This window comes from Solanum dulcamara, chromosome 6 (assembly GCF_947179165.1).
Source record: "Solanum dulcamara chromosome 6, daSolDulc1.2, whole genome shotgun sequence".
In the NCBI taxonomy this organism is placed as follows: Eukaryota; Viridiplantae; Streptophyta; class Magnoliopsida; order Solanales; family Solanaceae; genus Solanum; species Solanum dulcamara.
In genome coordinates this window covers 24,761,926-24,775,337 of record NC_077242.1, presented here as the reverse complement: position 1 = coordinate 24,775,337, position 13,412 = coordinate 24,761,926, and the positions used below count along the sequence as shown (strand labels likewise).

At 36.2% G+C, this 13,412-nt stretch overlaps 1 pseudogene; it reads right to left on the bottom strand.

Moving 5' to 3' along the window:
* Positions 1-10,169: 10,169 nt before the first annotated feature.
* Positions 10,170-10,289, bottom strand: LOC129893541 (5S ribosomal RNA; annotated as a pseudogene).
* Positions 10,290-13,412: the final 3,123 nt, after the last annotated feature.

Below are 13,412 nucleotides of genomic sequence, written 5' to 3'. Positions count from 1 at the left end.
TTAAATGCTTTAGATTTATGAGAAATCAAATAGACATAACCAAAGCGCATGAAATCATTAATAAATGTAATGAAGTATGTGGCACCAGATCTTGCCCTCATATTCATTGGACCACAAATATCAGAATGGATTAATTGAAGTGGAAACTCAGCTCTTTTAGCCTTCCTAGATGGTTTACATGTAATCGTTCCAGCAAGACAATTTTCACATGTTGGAATATCAATTTTGGAGAAAGAACCTAAATTCCCTTCCTTTTTCCAACCTATTCATTCGATCTTGTCCTATGTGACCTAATCTTGCACGTCATATAATAACATCAATATCGTTGTTACTAGAATAAAATGTCATTACACAACAGTCAACATTGTCTAAAGTTACTCTAATACCATTGCGACTAAAAATAAATTAAAATCAACATCTAGAAGAATAGACACAGATACTATATTTTGTCGAATATATGGAGCATATAGGACATCATGAAACAATAAAGATCCACCACCACGCAGGTCCACTTTGCAAGTGCCTATCCCTTTGATTCAAGTCTAGAATTATTTGCTATATAGATTCACCTAGATCTAGGTGAAATTCGAGGAAACTCCACAAACACTTCTCAATTTTGACTCATGTGGTCGGTGAATCCTGAGTCTATAATCCACATAGGATAAAATTCAATTAGTAAAGAAGTTATGAAAACATATGTAAAACTCATAGATGCATTTAGAAATGCTACTTTTTTTGGCTCGGTACATTTATGAGCAAAATTCCCTAGAACTTGGCAATTGTAGCACTTCGTTTTGCTCTTGTCTCTCTTCTTGAAAAAATATTTTTCCTTTTTGAAATTTGTCTTTTTTTTTTTTGTTAGAGGGTCCTTCTTCAGTCTCTTTGTTCTTCCCATTTTTTTTCAATTCTTCTTGCGCTTAAAGCCTGAAGACTTTGTACCACTTGATTCTTCCACAAAGGCATTAGAAGCATCTTTAGTAGCACTAAGCCTTTCATCTTCAAGTTCAACATGGAAGGCAACATTAGAGAAGGTTTTGATGCTATCATTATGGGTCAAGTTAACCTTCAAATATTTCCAATTATTGGGAAGAGACCAGATCACTGCTTGAACCTGTTGTTCATCTGAGAGGGCATGGCCAACACTCTTAAGTTGAGCTATTATATTAGACATCACCTTAAAGTGTTGTTTGACATTTCGATCATGACGCTTTCTGTAAGTGTCAAATTTGATAGTCAACTATCGAAGGCGGTTTACTTATGTACCCCCATATGTTCCTCTCAAATGTTCCACACATCATGAGCATTTGAAAATTCCTCATATTCAGTGCAGTAGAATTAAAAGTATTATGTCACGTGTAGTGGAATTGGCCTTTTTCCAAGATTTAAAAGTTTCAAGGTCTCTTCTGTGTTGAGCAGTGTTACCCTCTTCTGGTTGATTCAAAATATGATTAATACCTTTAAGAGCATTCTGTTCTTCCCTTACATACCATATTTTACGACTCTAGATGTCGTAACTATCACTATTCAGTTTTCACCTTTATTTAAGTCTGCAATTATGCTTTTTGATGCAATGTCTATAATTAAGAGACAATCACAAAATTTTATTTATCAATTATGAATGTGATATACACATTCAAGCAAATAAATTCTCATTAAGGTTTCATATTTAGTGTAAAATTAAAAAGACACGTAAGTATTCAATCATCATCTACAAACTAAATATTTAACCAAAATTAGAAACTAATTTCTTAATGTATATTCTAATATGATGAAGACTATAATCATAAGGATTTTGTAAGTCTAATTATTTACACAATATGATAATGCAAAATAGAATAAGAACACACCAATACAAAATAGGATAAAACACACATATTCATATTAAAACATAATCAAAGGCGTTCATAACATAATTTTTGAAAAAACAAGATCCAATATACTAAACTATGTTTGTATTAGAAATTGCTAGTTACCTAACTCCTACAGCCACCATGAACTTCCATAATGATTTATTAGACCCAATATCATCATAGATACCAATCAATTCATTTTTTCAGTAATATGTTATAGAACGATACAGAATGACGAATGCATCACAATCCTCAATGTAATTATAATGAATCTCATCTAATTTTATCCTACATAATCTGATAAAAAATAGTAAAGAGTCAAGAGGGTCCATTTTGATTTTCTCAACATCCTTAAGAAGTCTTCTTCCTTCTCTTTTACATGTTCTTTTATCTCTGTTTAGATTTTGCAGTATCCTTGAGCAGGCTCAGAATTTGAATCATTTTTCTATTTTGATCCTTTTGCGTTGCAATCTTCTACTATTTCTTTTTCCTCCACTATTAGTACCACTCTCATTTGGAGCAATATGAGCATGTTCCCATTCAACCATGTCTGAAATGAAAACAAAAATCAGAAATATGGCTAATACCATTTAATGCGACAACGTATGTCACAAATTTATGGTAAAAGGCAAAAGGATTATTAAAAGGATTTTACGGTTAGAAGAAATTATTTTTTTTCATAAATCAAATTTTCTATAGGTTATTATCAAATAATGACTAAGTTGTAACAATAGGCTTAAATGTATTCTCAAATACATTTAAAAAATCAGAACTCATTCATTTTTTTATCTAATTTACACTTATAATATATCCATAAAGGTATATAGGCATATATCATGAAAATACAAGTTTCAAGACAGTTTTTAACAAATAATTTCCAAAACACAACAAAATAGAAACAGTTTTTTGTGGAAATAGTCCAAAATCAGCCAACTTTAAAAAATCATATCTCTTTCGTTTTAACTTCTTTTTTCATAAATAATATATCCATGGAAATATATAAATGATTAGATCATGAAAATATAAGTTTCAAGCTAAAGTTTTGAAGAAATAATTTCCAAAACATAATAAAACAGAAACAATTTTTTTCTGAAAAATTGTCCAAAATCAGCCAACTTTAAAAATCATCTCTTTCATTTTAAATTTATTTTTCACATATAATATATCCACAAAAAGCTATAAACAAGTAGATCATAAAAATATAAATTTTAAGCCATAAATTTGAACAAACAATTCTCAAAACACAACCAAACAAAAATTAGTTATTTCCTAAAAATAGTCTAAAATCATATTAATTAAAAAAGAGTCACTATCATTCTAGGATAATGAATCATAATTACAATATGATTAATCCACCTAAAAAGTCTTCAAAAGAAACCTTAACATCTTTCATTTTTTAAAATTATTATTCATTGTTTTTTCAAAAAAAAAGCTAAAAACAAATTTCAACAATTTATAAAAATAGTGAATCCACGATAAATTATATGGAAGCATCGAATCACAGGATCAATCAACTATGATCTGATACCATTGAAATAAAATCAAGAGAAAAAACAACAGTATATGTACCTTAAACTCTCAGTGGAATGTGTTGAATTTGCTACCAATTCGAAATAGCCCTAAGGTTGACTTCGTCTCTCAAGAAAATAGAGTGCAATTATCACAAACTATGTTTCTTCTTAGTGTGTTGATTGAATTTTGAAATAAGGATAGATTTTCTTTTCTCTGATTTTTATTTTCCGTCTTCCGTTTATTTTAACCAAACATTTATAAGGAGAGGTTGAAATTACAATGTAATTGTTCTATCTTCTTTTCAAAAAGGAGAATTATCATTTAATTATTTCTTTTTAAAAAAATAAATAATATATTCAATCGGATAAGATCGGATCAAATTGAGTCGGTCCACATGGGGAACCCATGATCCAAAACTTACACTTAGCAATCCCTGTCAACTTCCTCTTTGCATCATCTCATTGATGCATGTCCAATTCAACTTAAACCTAAAAATTACATGATTTGGAGACCTTATAAAGATGATCAACTTGATCAAGGAGGATAAACCAAATAAAAATGAGTCATATGCCACATATGAAAGAGAAAAACAAGTTAGGGTAATTGTCGAGAAAAAAAGGATGTGTTATTGAGAACATCGATCTGATGCATTATAATTAAGGAGAGCATATATTTTATTATATAGGTTTCTTTACAGCCAAAGAGATGTTAAAATATTTCGTAGAAGCACATGCAGTAATGTACGTTGATTGTGGTGCAATCAATCATATATTACCAATACTAATACACTAATATGTAATAAGTCTAATCTTAAGGTTTATAAAGGAACAAATAAAATATTTGTTAAAAATGGCTCATGCCTAAATAAGATAAAATGGACCTTGAGCATAACTCATACCATAAAAGTTAGCTCATGAGAAGAGAATTGTTCAAGACTATATAAAGAGACCAAGAACTCTAATACCAATTGACGTGAAATTCAACACCCCACATACCCAGGATTTAACATCTATAGAATAGATAATATAACATATGGGACTCAAAATCAGATGAAATAGTTAATTTAGTTAGGCCTGACTATGATACTATGATAAATTTGGCCTTTAGCCTAACTCATACCCCACTTTTTAAAACCATATTAAAGATATAACGTAATAATCCTCTAGGTCATTTCTGAATTAAAGCATTCATTCTGTCATTTAAAGCATTTTTATAGCGACCCCTAGTCATTTATGACATGCTGGAACTGACTTGTTACACCCCACATCTTTGAACTCGGAAGGTCCCTTAAGTTACTTAGAAGCTAGTATGTGAGCCACTTAAGTTACGACCCTATTAAACAACTCTAAGGAAAGAGGATTGTGATACCTCGTGAGAAGGAAGGTTGGAAATAGAGTTATACGAATTCGGAAAGAGTTGGAGGTTAATAAATGAGTCATAGGACTCGAGTTACCTACGTAAGCTACTAACTTGGAAGTCTTACATACTTAAGCTATTGGAGTATGTACCAAGCTTGCGAAGCATGGATTACATAGGCTCTTAAAATGAGATGAGATTACGAACTCACGAGGAAGAGGAGAAGATGACACGTGGAAGCCAATAAGGAGGTGCCACGTGGCAGCACCTCAAGCAAGTAGGTGACCCACCTGCTTGGGGGTCAAGTAGGTGACCCACCTACTTGAGGGTGGGCCCCACAAAGATATGTGGTAGCCTAGGAGACAAGGCAAGGATCCGTGGCCCAATAGGAGATGGACATGTGTCACCCTAAGGGGATGACACGTGTCACTTCTTAAGGAAATATATATATGTGGGTTGACACGTGTCACTTCTATGGCAGCCATGGTTCAAGAAGAACTGAGGTAAGTTCTTCACTTTTCTTCTGTGAATTAATTATCTAAGGTATTCCTCAATTACGTGGAGGTGTATATATGTATATTACGATTCCTACGGAACCATATTTTCAGTTCTTCACTTGGAAAACTAAGAGAAACTTAAAGAGAAAACGCTTGGGAATAGACCCGTTTTTAGAGGGAACAGTTGTTAGTAATTTTGGTATAACCTCTTGTGTATAGCTTAATTTCGGGTGATTCAATATTTTTTAGAAAGTTATTTCATAGGTCTATAACTTTTATTTAGACTTTCAAATCCATTTTAGCTTTTAGCTTCGCGAAAAAGGGTGATGAAGTGTAGAGAAGGTACTGCCCAGATTTGGTTTTGGAAATCCTACACGGACAGCTGTGAGTATTTTGGTCATATATTTTCATACAAAATTGTTGTAGGGGTAATTCAAAACTGTTTGCGACCTTGATACACATGTATATAACTTTCATTGAGGCCATAAATCTTGTTTCCTTCAATTACGCCTTCGAAACTAAGCAACAATACAAGACAGTAGGCTGTCCAGAATTCACGTTTTGATAGGTTCGGCGAGTTTTGGTCAATTTTGGGAAAGGTAAGGTTTTTTCTTTCAATTTGAAGTTTATGGTGTTTTTATGTGGTGTATTACACCCCTTGTATGCTGCTGAAAGTTTAAAAATGTCGTAGAAATGCTCGACATTCAAAATAAACTAAATTGGAATTGCTATAGTTAAATTGTCATCGAAGGATAGTTTTGTTCGTGTGAGGTGCTGCTGTAGGGGTGTGATGTGTTATTACAGGGCCTAAATATGTTCTAATGTGTGTTAGAGTGCTGCTGGTTGAATCCACACGACCCCTCGTTGCGTATAATGAAAGGCGTTACAAAATAAAGGCTAGACGCCCTATTGTGCTACCGTATTTTTGAATAAGTCATTTGGAGTTTATGTTGTATATTGTTGGTGTGAATTGCTGCAAGTTGTTGTTGTAGGTTGGCTGTAGGTCTTAGGGACCTAATTGGAAATTTGGATAGGGCACATTATAGGGGAGGTGCTGCCCAATTTTCGTCGATGCCTTAGTGAATAACAGAACTAGTCGGGGAAACAACTAAGGAAATAGATTCCATTAATACTAAGATGTAACCTAGGGTGCTGGAAAGTAAAAGGGGTTGATATTCATACTACTTTCATGTTGAATAGGTTCAAAGGACGGCGAGGCAAGCAAGATAAGGAATAATTCAGACAAGGTATGTAAAGCTTTCTCGTGGCATGTTTTGGTATAAGCACGTACAGTTATCTTTCCTTCCTTTTGGAAAGTCTTAGCCTTAAGTGAATTGTACATGGAATGTGGGAATAATTCCATTCCCAGAACTCCAGGTACGCCCCATAATCCCTAACTACAGTTAAGTGTTGACACCCCTACAAGGATTGAGTATTGCCTGTTAAGGCTTCTACGTGCTAAAGAGTAGTGTATGGGAAACTATCTTTCCCTTCTCTTGATATGTATTTGGTACGAAAGTGAAATTTGAATGCCATAATGGCTCACCGAGCCCCATAATGGGCCGAATATGAAATATGTGTGTGAAGGTCATCTGAAAGAAAGTACAGACTACATAGAGCTTATTCTCTTTCTTCTCTTGGGCATGTCTCTGTTTAGCTGTAAGTTAAATATAATCTAAACTCCGAGGTAACTCCATTCTTAAATATTTCTTATTTACATTTGAACATCGAACTTTGATAGTGGTTGAACTATTTCCCTGGAAACTTGTATATATTAAAGAGGGACCAAATGTACAGGCTCCAAGTCTTAAAGACTATACGAGATTAAGTGTTTTTAATTCCATAAATGATTTGGCCCTACGTTAATACATGTCTAGGATCCCCGAGATTACTTTTGAGATAGCCCATAATGGTATTTAGAGGACACTCGAGATGACTACACCGTTACTCGGGTCCTCAAACAAAAGCTTAACTTTCTTATTTGGTCGAGTCTCTGATAATGATTTAAATTGCATATAGTTACTCACGACTCTACTCGTGTATACTGTAATACTTCTTTCACCGAGTCCCGGGCTGGGTACATTGTCGTGCACAATTCACTGCATTGTTCACCGAGCCCCTCACTAGAGGGCCGGGTACGTATGTATATATATGATGATGTGTTGTAATAAGGTGGTGATGGCACCGATCCTATGATGGTCCTACAGATGTGATTCCCCGGACCCCTGAAAGGGACGGCTATATTATATAAATTGAGCATGCATGCTTTTATGATTCACAGAGTACAGGTACATGACTTCAATTTAATAATTTGTTCCCCTGCTTCTCTATTTCAAATATACCTCTAGTGTATTATGTTACATTTTACATACTCAGTACATATGTCGTACTAACCCCCTTTCTCGGGGGGCTGCGTTCATGCCCGCAGGTACAAATATAGATTTTGGGAGTCCGTCAGCTTAGGATTCCATGCAGCTCAGCTGGAAGAGGCTCCATTGTATCGGGGCCTAGTTTTTGATACTATCTATGGATGTATAAAAATTGTTTTATCCATTCAGGGGAACAGCGGGGGCCCTGTCCTGCCATATGTTGTCATTTATATGTTTAGAGGTATGCAGACGTGTATATATAGGTTGTGTATGTCAGTTTGATTCAGCTGGGTCTAAATGATATATGATATATGTTATTATGTTATGGCAGCTTTGTCGGCTTGCGTGCCCTATCATGTTGTGATACAAACAAAAAGGACTACAAGTTTATGAAAATATTATCGCCCAGTGGGGCTCTGTTACATGATATTATCTTATTTACGATTCAATATGACCACAGCTAATAGATATGTGTACGGGGGGTTAAGGTCGGACCCCAGTCGCGGCCTACGTGGTTGGGTCGTGACAGAAGTTGTATCAGAGCAGTTCATCCTTGGAGTGTCTACAGACCGTGTCAAATAGAGTCTTGGTTATCGATGTGTTGCGCGCCACATCTATAAACAGGAAGCTATAGGACATTTAGGATGTTACCTTTCTTCTACATCTAAGATCATGCTTTAGATCCGAGTTATAGGAAAAATTTCTTATACTAACCTTGGATCTTAACAAAAGGACGACACCAACAAAAAGAAGTAATTGACGAAATGGAAAGTTACGGAGCATGCAGGTAGGTGAAGTAAAGCCACAGAAGATATCCATCGAGTAAGGTATTGAAATATAAAGTTGAAACCTGAAAGAAAAGCAGACAAAAAGTGCAACAGATGCAGTTTGAAGTGGGACATATGAGGTAAGTCCAGTATTTTTATATTATTGTTGAGTTGAAAGCCTTGTATGGCTGCGATATGAGATGACATTGAAAGCCCTATGCGGCCGTGATATGATATGTATATATATGTTGGCCCTATGAGGAATTTTTGGTATTTTCTACATGCAGGTTTTGGGATAAGTTAGAAATGTAGAGGAAACTCTACCAACAAGGAAAAGGAAATAAAGCATAGATTTTTGAGATGTCCGAGAAATTGATACCAAATACCCCTACTGTGTTTAAATAAAGCTTTAAGAGGTATCCTTCAGGTCGCTGACAAGGGGCACCCTTTTTACTTGAAGAATTTTATTTCGGAGGAACAAAAGCTTAATTAAGTAGTAAAGTTCAGATTACGGTATCTCCAGCCGTATTTGTATTGTAGGAATATAAACAGAGGGCTCATAATGAAGGATAAGATGTCCCGCGAATGAGTTTCACTCTTTTGAAAAAAATACCAAGCCCTCAACTCCTAATTGTAAATTAGATGAGTTGTTCATAACTTGAGGATAAACTCAGAAGGAGACCAGGTAGGTTAAGTACTAAAAGAAGTATTGTGATGTTTAAGAGATTTTGATTTCTTCCAACAATGATTGGGAAATGATTTATGATAACCGTTTATAGTTCTCCACCGACTAATTGGGGAAAGATTCAAACAGAAGCACCACAAAGAGATATTAGGAACTGAATGCGAATACGAATTAAAAGGGGGATATGTAAGTATGAATTAAACAGTGTGATATGAGTATGTAGAGATAAAGTGGAACCACTAGTCAGACGCACATAGTACGCGTTGACTAAGTTAAAGGCCTACGTTGAGAACGCAGTAAAAGCATGGGGCTTACGATACAAAAAAATGACGCGTGTACACAACGTCGCCCCAAAAATAGTGGAACCCTTAAGGGACGAGGATGGAAAACTTAAGGAACAAATAACGCAACTTCTATTCGCCCCAAGAAGCAAAGGATATAGGTTGGGACAAAACCACAACTTCGAGAAAACCTAGAATAGTTGTCATCAGAATGCTAGCACTGCCTAATGGAAATTGGAACGACTATAAGTACAAACAGCGGAAAGTACGAGTACCCTCTAAAGGGGGGAAGTTAATGAGAAAATGACAAAAGTAAGGTGAAGGCAATCGATATGGGAATATATTTGAGATGGGTGTCTAAACTTCAATAAGATATCTTACCGAACCAAGTTAAAAACGTTCGAAGGCCACCAATAATTGGATGGAAGCCAGAATGCTATATAAAGCAGCGTTAAAAAGGTTGTGACGAGACCCTGAACAACATAAAACTAGAAAGCAGTTGCGTATAAAACAGTAGAATGTACCAATGAAAGGATATCAAATAATTCAAGAGACACTACGAAGGAGAATGACAGCATACTAGACCAAAAGCCAAAATGTTGGTCATAGAGTTAGTCGCAAATGATGTTGCGATAGATAAATAACCAAAGGAAAAGGAGTAGAAAGCCTCCTGTGGTAGTAAATGAGGAGAACACAAAGTGAATGAAGGATAGTAGAGCTAAAGGTCTACGCCAACACTGGATGCAAGATAACAGAGGAGAAGACAGGGCAAAATATAAAGACTCGCGAGACAAAGCTGAGGTAAATCTGGAGCTAAGTTGAGTGACCGCACCTCATGGAAAAGGTTACAATGAAACACGACACGAAGACTTCCCATGGAGGTCACCCATCCTAATATTACTCTCGCCCCAGCACACTTAACTTCAAAATTCTGATGGAACTTAATGCGTTAGTGCTGGTGTGATCGCGCGAGATAGAGGAATCTGAACTAGTGACGGAGAAACGATATGAGATTATGTACCCAGAGTATTATAAGATACGTTAAGGAAATTGTAACAAGGGCTTAAGCAAAACAAGAAGAATTAGCTAATTGCTAATTGACGACGCACTCGAATGCCACAGCTCTTCAACATAGTGCTAGTTAATAAGAGGGAAACCGCAGAATAGCTATATGGGCCAATGGGCGAGGGAATTTCGACACCAATTGGTAGCCAACTCTGAGGGCAAAAAAGCAGGACCCAAAAGATCGAATGCTAGTTAAAGTTCTGAACAGAGTCGAGAAGGACTATACGAGGCTAATGGTTCCCAAATTATCAATGTCATTATGAACCTATTTTGTACTCTATAAAAGTAGGGTGCTCTATGGGTTATTGTGAGTAGGCTAACGAGTCAGCTCATTTTCTTCCAAGCAAGACCACTTATGCTGCTAGAACTAGGTGAAGTTACATGACAAGGAAGTAGTAAGGTTTCGTGAGGTTTCCTCATCTAATATCCCAGATAAAGGGACTTCAATTATAATTAATGCCTTAAGATTAGTTCAAGAAGAGATCAGGAGCACAGACAGGTCTTAGTACCGCATTTCTCCCTCAAGCTACTAAACAGACTGAGCGCACTATTAGACGCTAGAAGATATGTCACAAGTCGGGAGATTAACTTTGAAGGTAGCCGAAATGATTATCCATCACTTATCAAGTTGCCTACAATAATAATTACTACTCCAGTATTCCAATGGCCCCGATATGATTAAGCAAGCTATTGACTAAAATCCCAGAGTCGGCAGGAATGATATACAGATAATCGACATCGACATACAAAGTTCAAGTTGATGATTGGATGTTCATCATAGGGTCACCTAGAAAAGAAACTTGACCCAGAATATGTTAGACGGTATCAAGTTACTCATAAGGTGGGCAACGTGGATGGTAAGTTAAGCTTACCACCTCATTTGGAAACTATACGCCCATTCCATCAGATACTGACGAGTCACCCAGGGTATATTCCATAAATGAGGTCCAGTAGATGGAATCCTATGAGGAAAATCCTACCACCATCCTAGATCGGCAAACTGGAAGATTATAGACTAAAGACATACCTTCCATCAAGTTATGGTGGAAAAAACAAAACCAGAAAGAGGATGATTGGGGAACTAAAGAGAACATGAAATACAAGTATTCGCACCTCTAACCGATGTCTACAGGTAACTCCAACTCTTGAGCACTCATATGTTAATAATATAGATGGGAATGTATGTGATAGAATAAAGGAAAGGAACCCCTCTATAATTTATATAAAGTCTTAAAGAAAGTTGCATTTAACATTCGGGGATTAATGTTCTAAAGGGGGGAAGAATATTACACCCCACATCTTTAAACTCGGAAGGTCCCTTAAGTTACTTAGAAGCTAGTATGTGAGCCACTTAAGTTACGACCCTATTAAACAACTCTAAGGAAAGAGGATTGTGATACCTCGTGAGAAGGAAGGTTGGAAATAGAGTTATACGAATTCGGAAAGAGTTGGAGGTTAATAAATGAGTCGTAGGACTCGAGTTACCTACGTAAGCTACTAACTTGGAAGTCTTACATACTTAAGCTATTGGAGTACGTACCAAGCTTGCGAAGCATGTATTACATAGGCTCTTAAAATGAGATGAGATTACGAACTCACGAGGAAGAGGAGAAGATGACACGTGGAAGCCAATAAGAAGGTGCCACGTGGGAGCACCTCAAGCAAGTAGGTGACCCACCTACTTGGGGGTCAAGTAGGTGACCCACCTACTTGAGGGTGGGCCCCACAAAGACATGTGGCAGCCTAGGAGACAAGGCAAGGATCCGTGGCCCAATAGGAGATGGACATGTGTCACCCTAAGGGGATGACACGTGTCACTTCTTAAGGAAATATATATATGTGGGTTGATGACTATCAAGTCATTTTTTCAGCCCAAAAAAGTCCAAAAAAAAGGAGAAAAAAACGTGAGAGAGGGAGAACACCTATGGCAGCCATGGTTCAAGAAGAACTGAGGTAAGTTCTTCACTTTTCTACTGTGAATTAATTATCTAAGGTGTTCCTCAATTACTTGGAGGTGTATATATGTATATTACTATGCCTACGGAACCATATTTTCAGTTCTTCACTTGGAAAACTAAGAGAAACTTAAAGAGAAAATGCTAGGGCATAGACCCGTTTTTGGAGGGGACAGTTGTTAGCAATATTGGTATAACTTCTTGTGTATAGCTTAGTTTCGGGTGATTCAATATTTTTTGGAAATGTATTTCATATGTCTATAACCTTTATTTAGACTTTCAAATCCATTTTTGCTTTTAGGTTCGCAAAAAAGGGTGATGAAGTGTAGAGGAGGTACTGCCCAGATTTGGTTTTGGAAATCCTACACGGACAGCTGTGAGTATTTTGGTCATATATTTTCATACAAAATTGCTGTAGGGGTAATTCAAAACTGTTTGCGACCTTGATACACATGTATATAACTTTCATTGAGGCCACAAATCTTGTTTCCTTCAATTACCCCTTCGAAAATAAGCAACAATACAAGACAGTAGGCTGTCCAGAATTCATGTTTTGATAGGTTTGGCCAGTTTTGGTCAGTTTTGGGAAAGGTAAGGTTTTTCCTTTCAATTTGAAGTTTATTGTGTTGTTATATGGTGTATTACACCCCTTGTATTCTGCTGAAAATTTAAAAATGTCGTAGAAATGTTGAACGTTCGAAATAAACTAAATTGGAATTGCTATAGTTAAATTGTCGTCAAAGGATAGTGTTGTTCATGTGAGGTGCTGCTGCAGGGGTGTGATGTGTTGTTTCAGGGCCTAAATATGTTCTAATGTGTGTTAGGGTGCTTCTTGTTAAATCCACACGACCCCTCATTGCGTATAATGAAAGGCGTTACAAAATAAAGGCTAGACGCCCTATTGTGCTACCGTATTTTTGAATAAGTCATTTGGAGTTTATGTTGTATATTGTTGGTGTGAATTGCTGCAAGTTGTTGTTGTAGGTTGGCTGTAGATCTTAGGGACCTAATTGGAAATTTGGATAGGGTACATTATAGGGGAGGTGCTGCCCAATTTTCGTCGATGCCTTAGTGA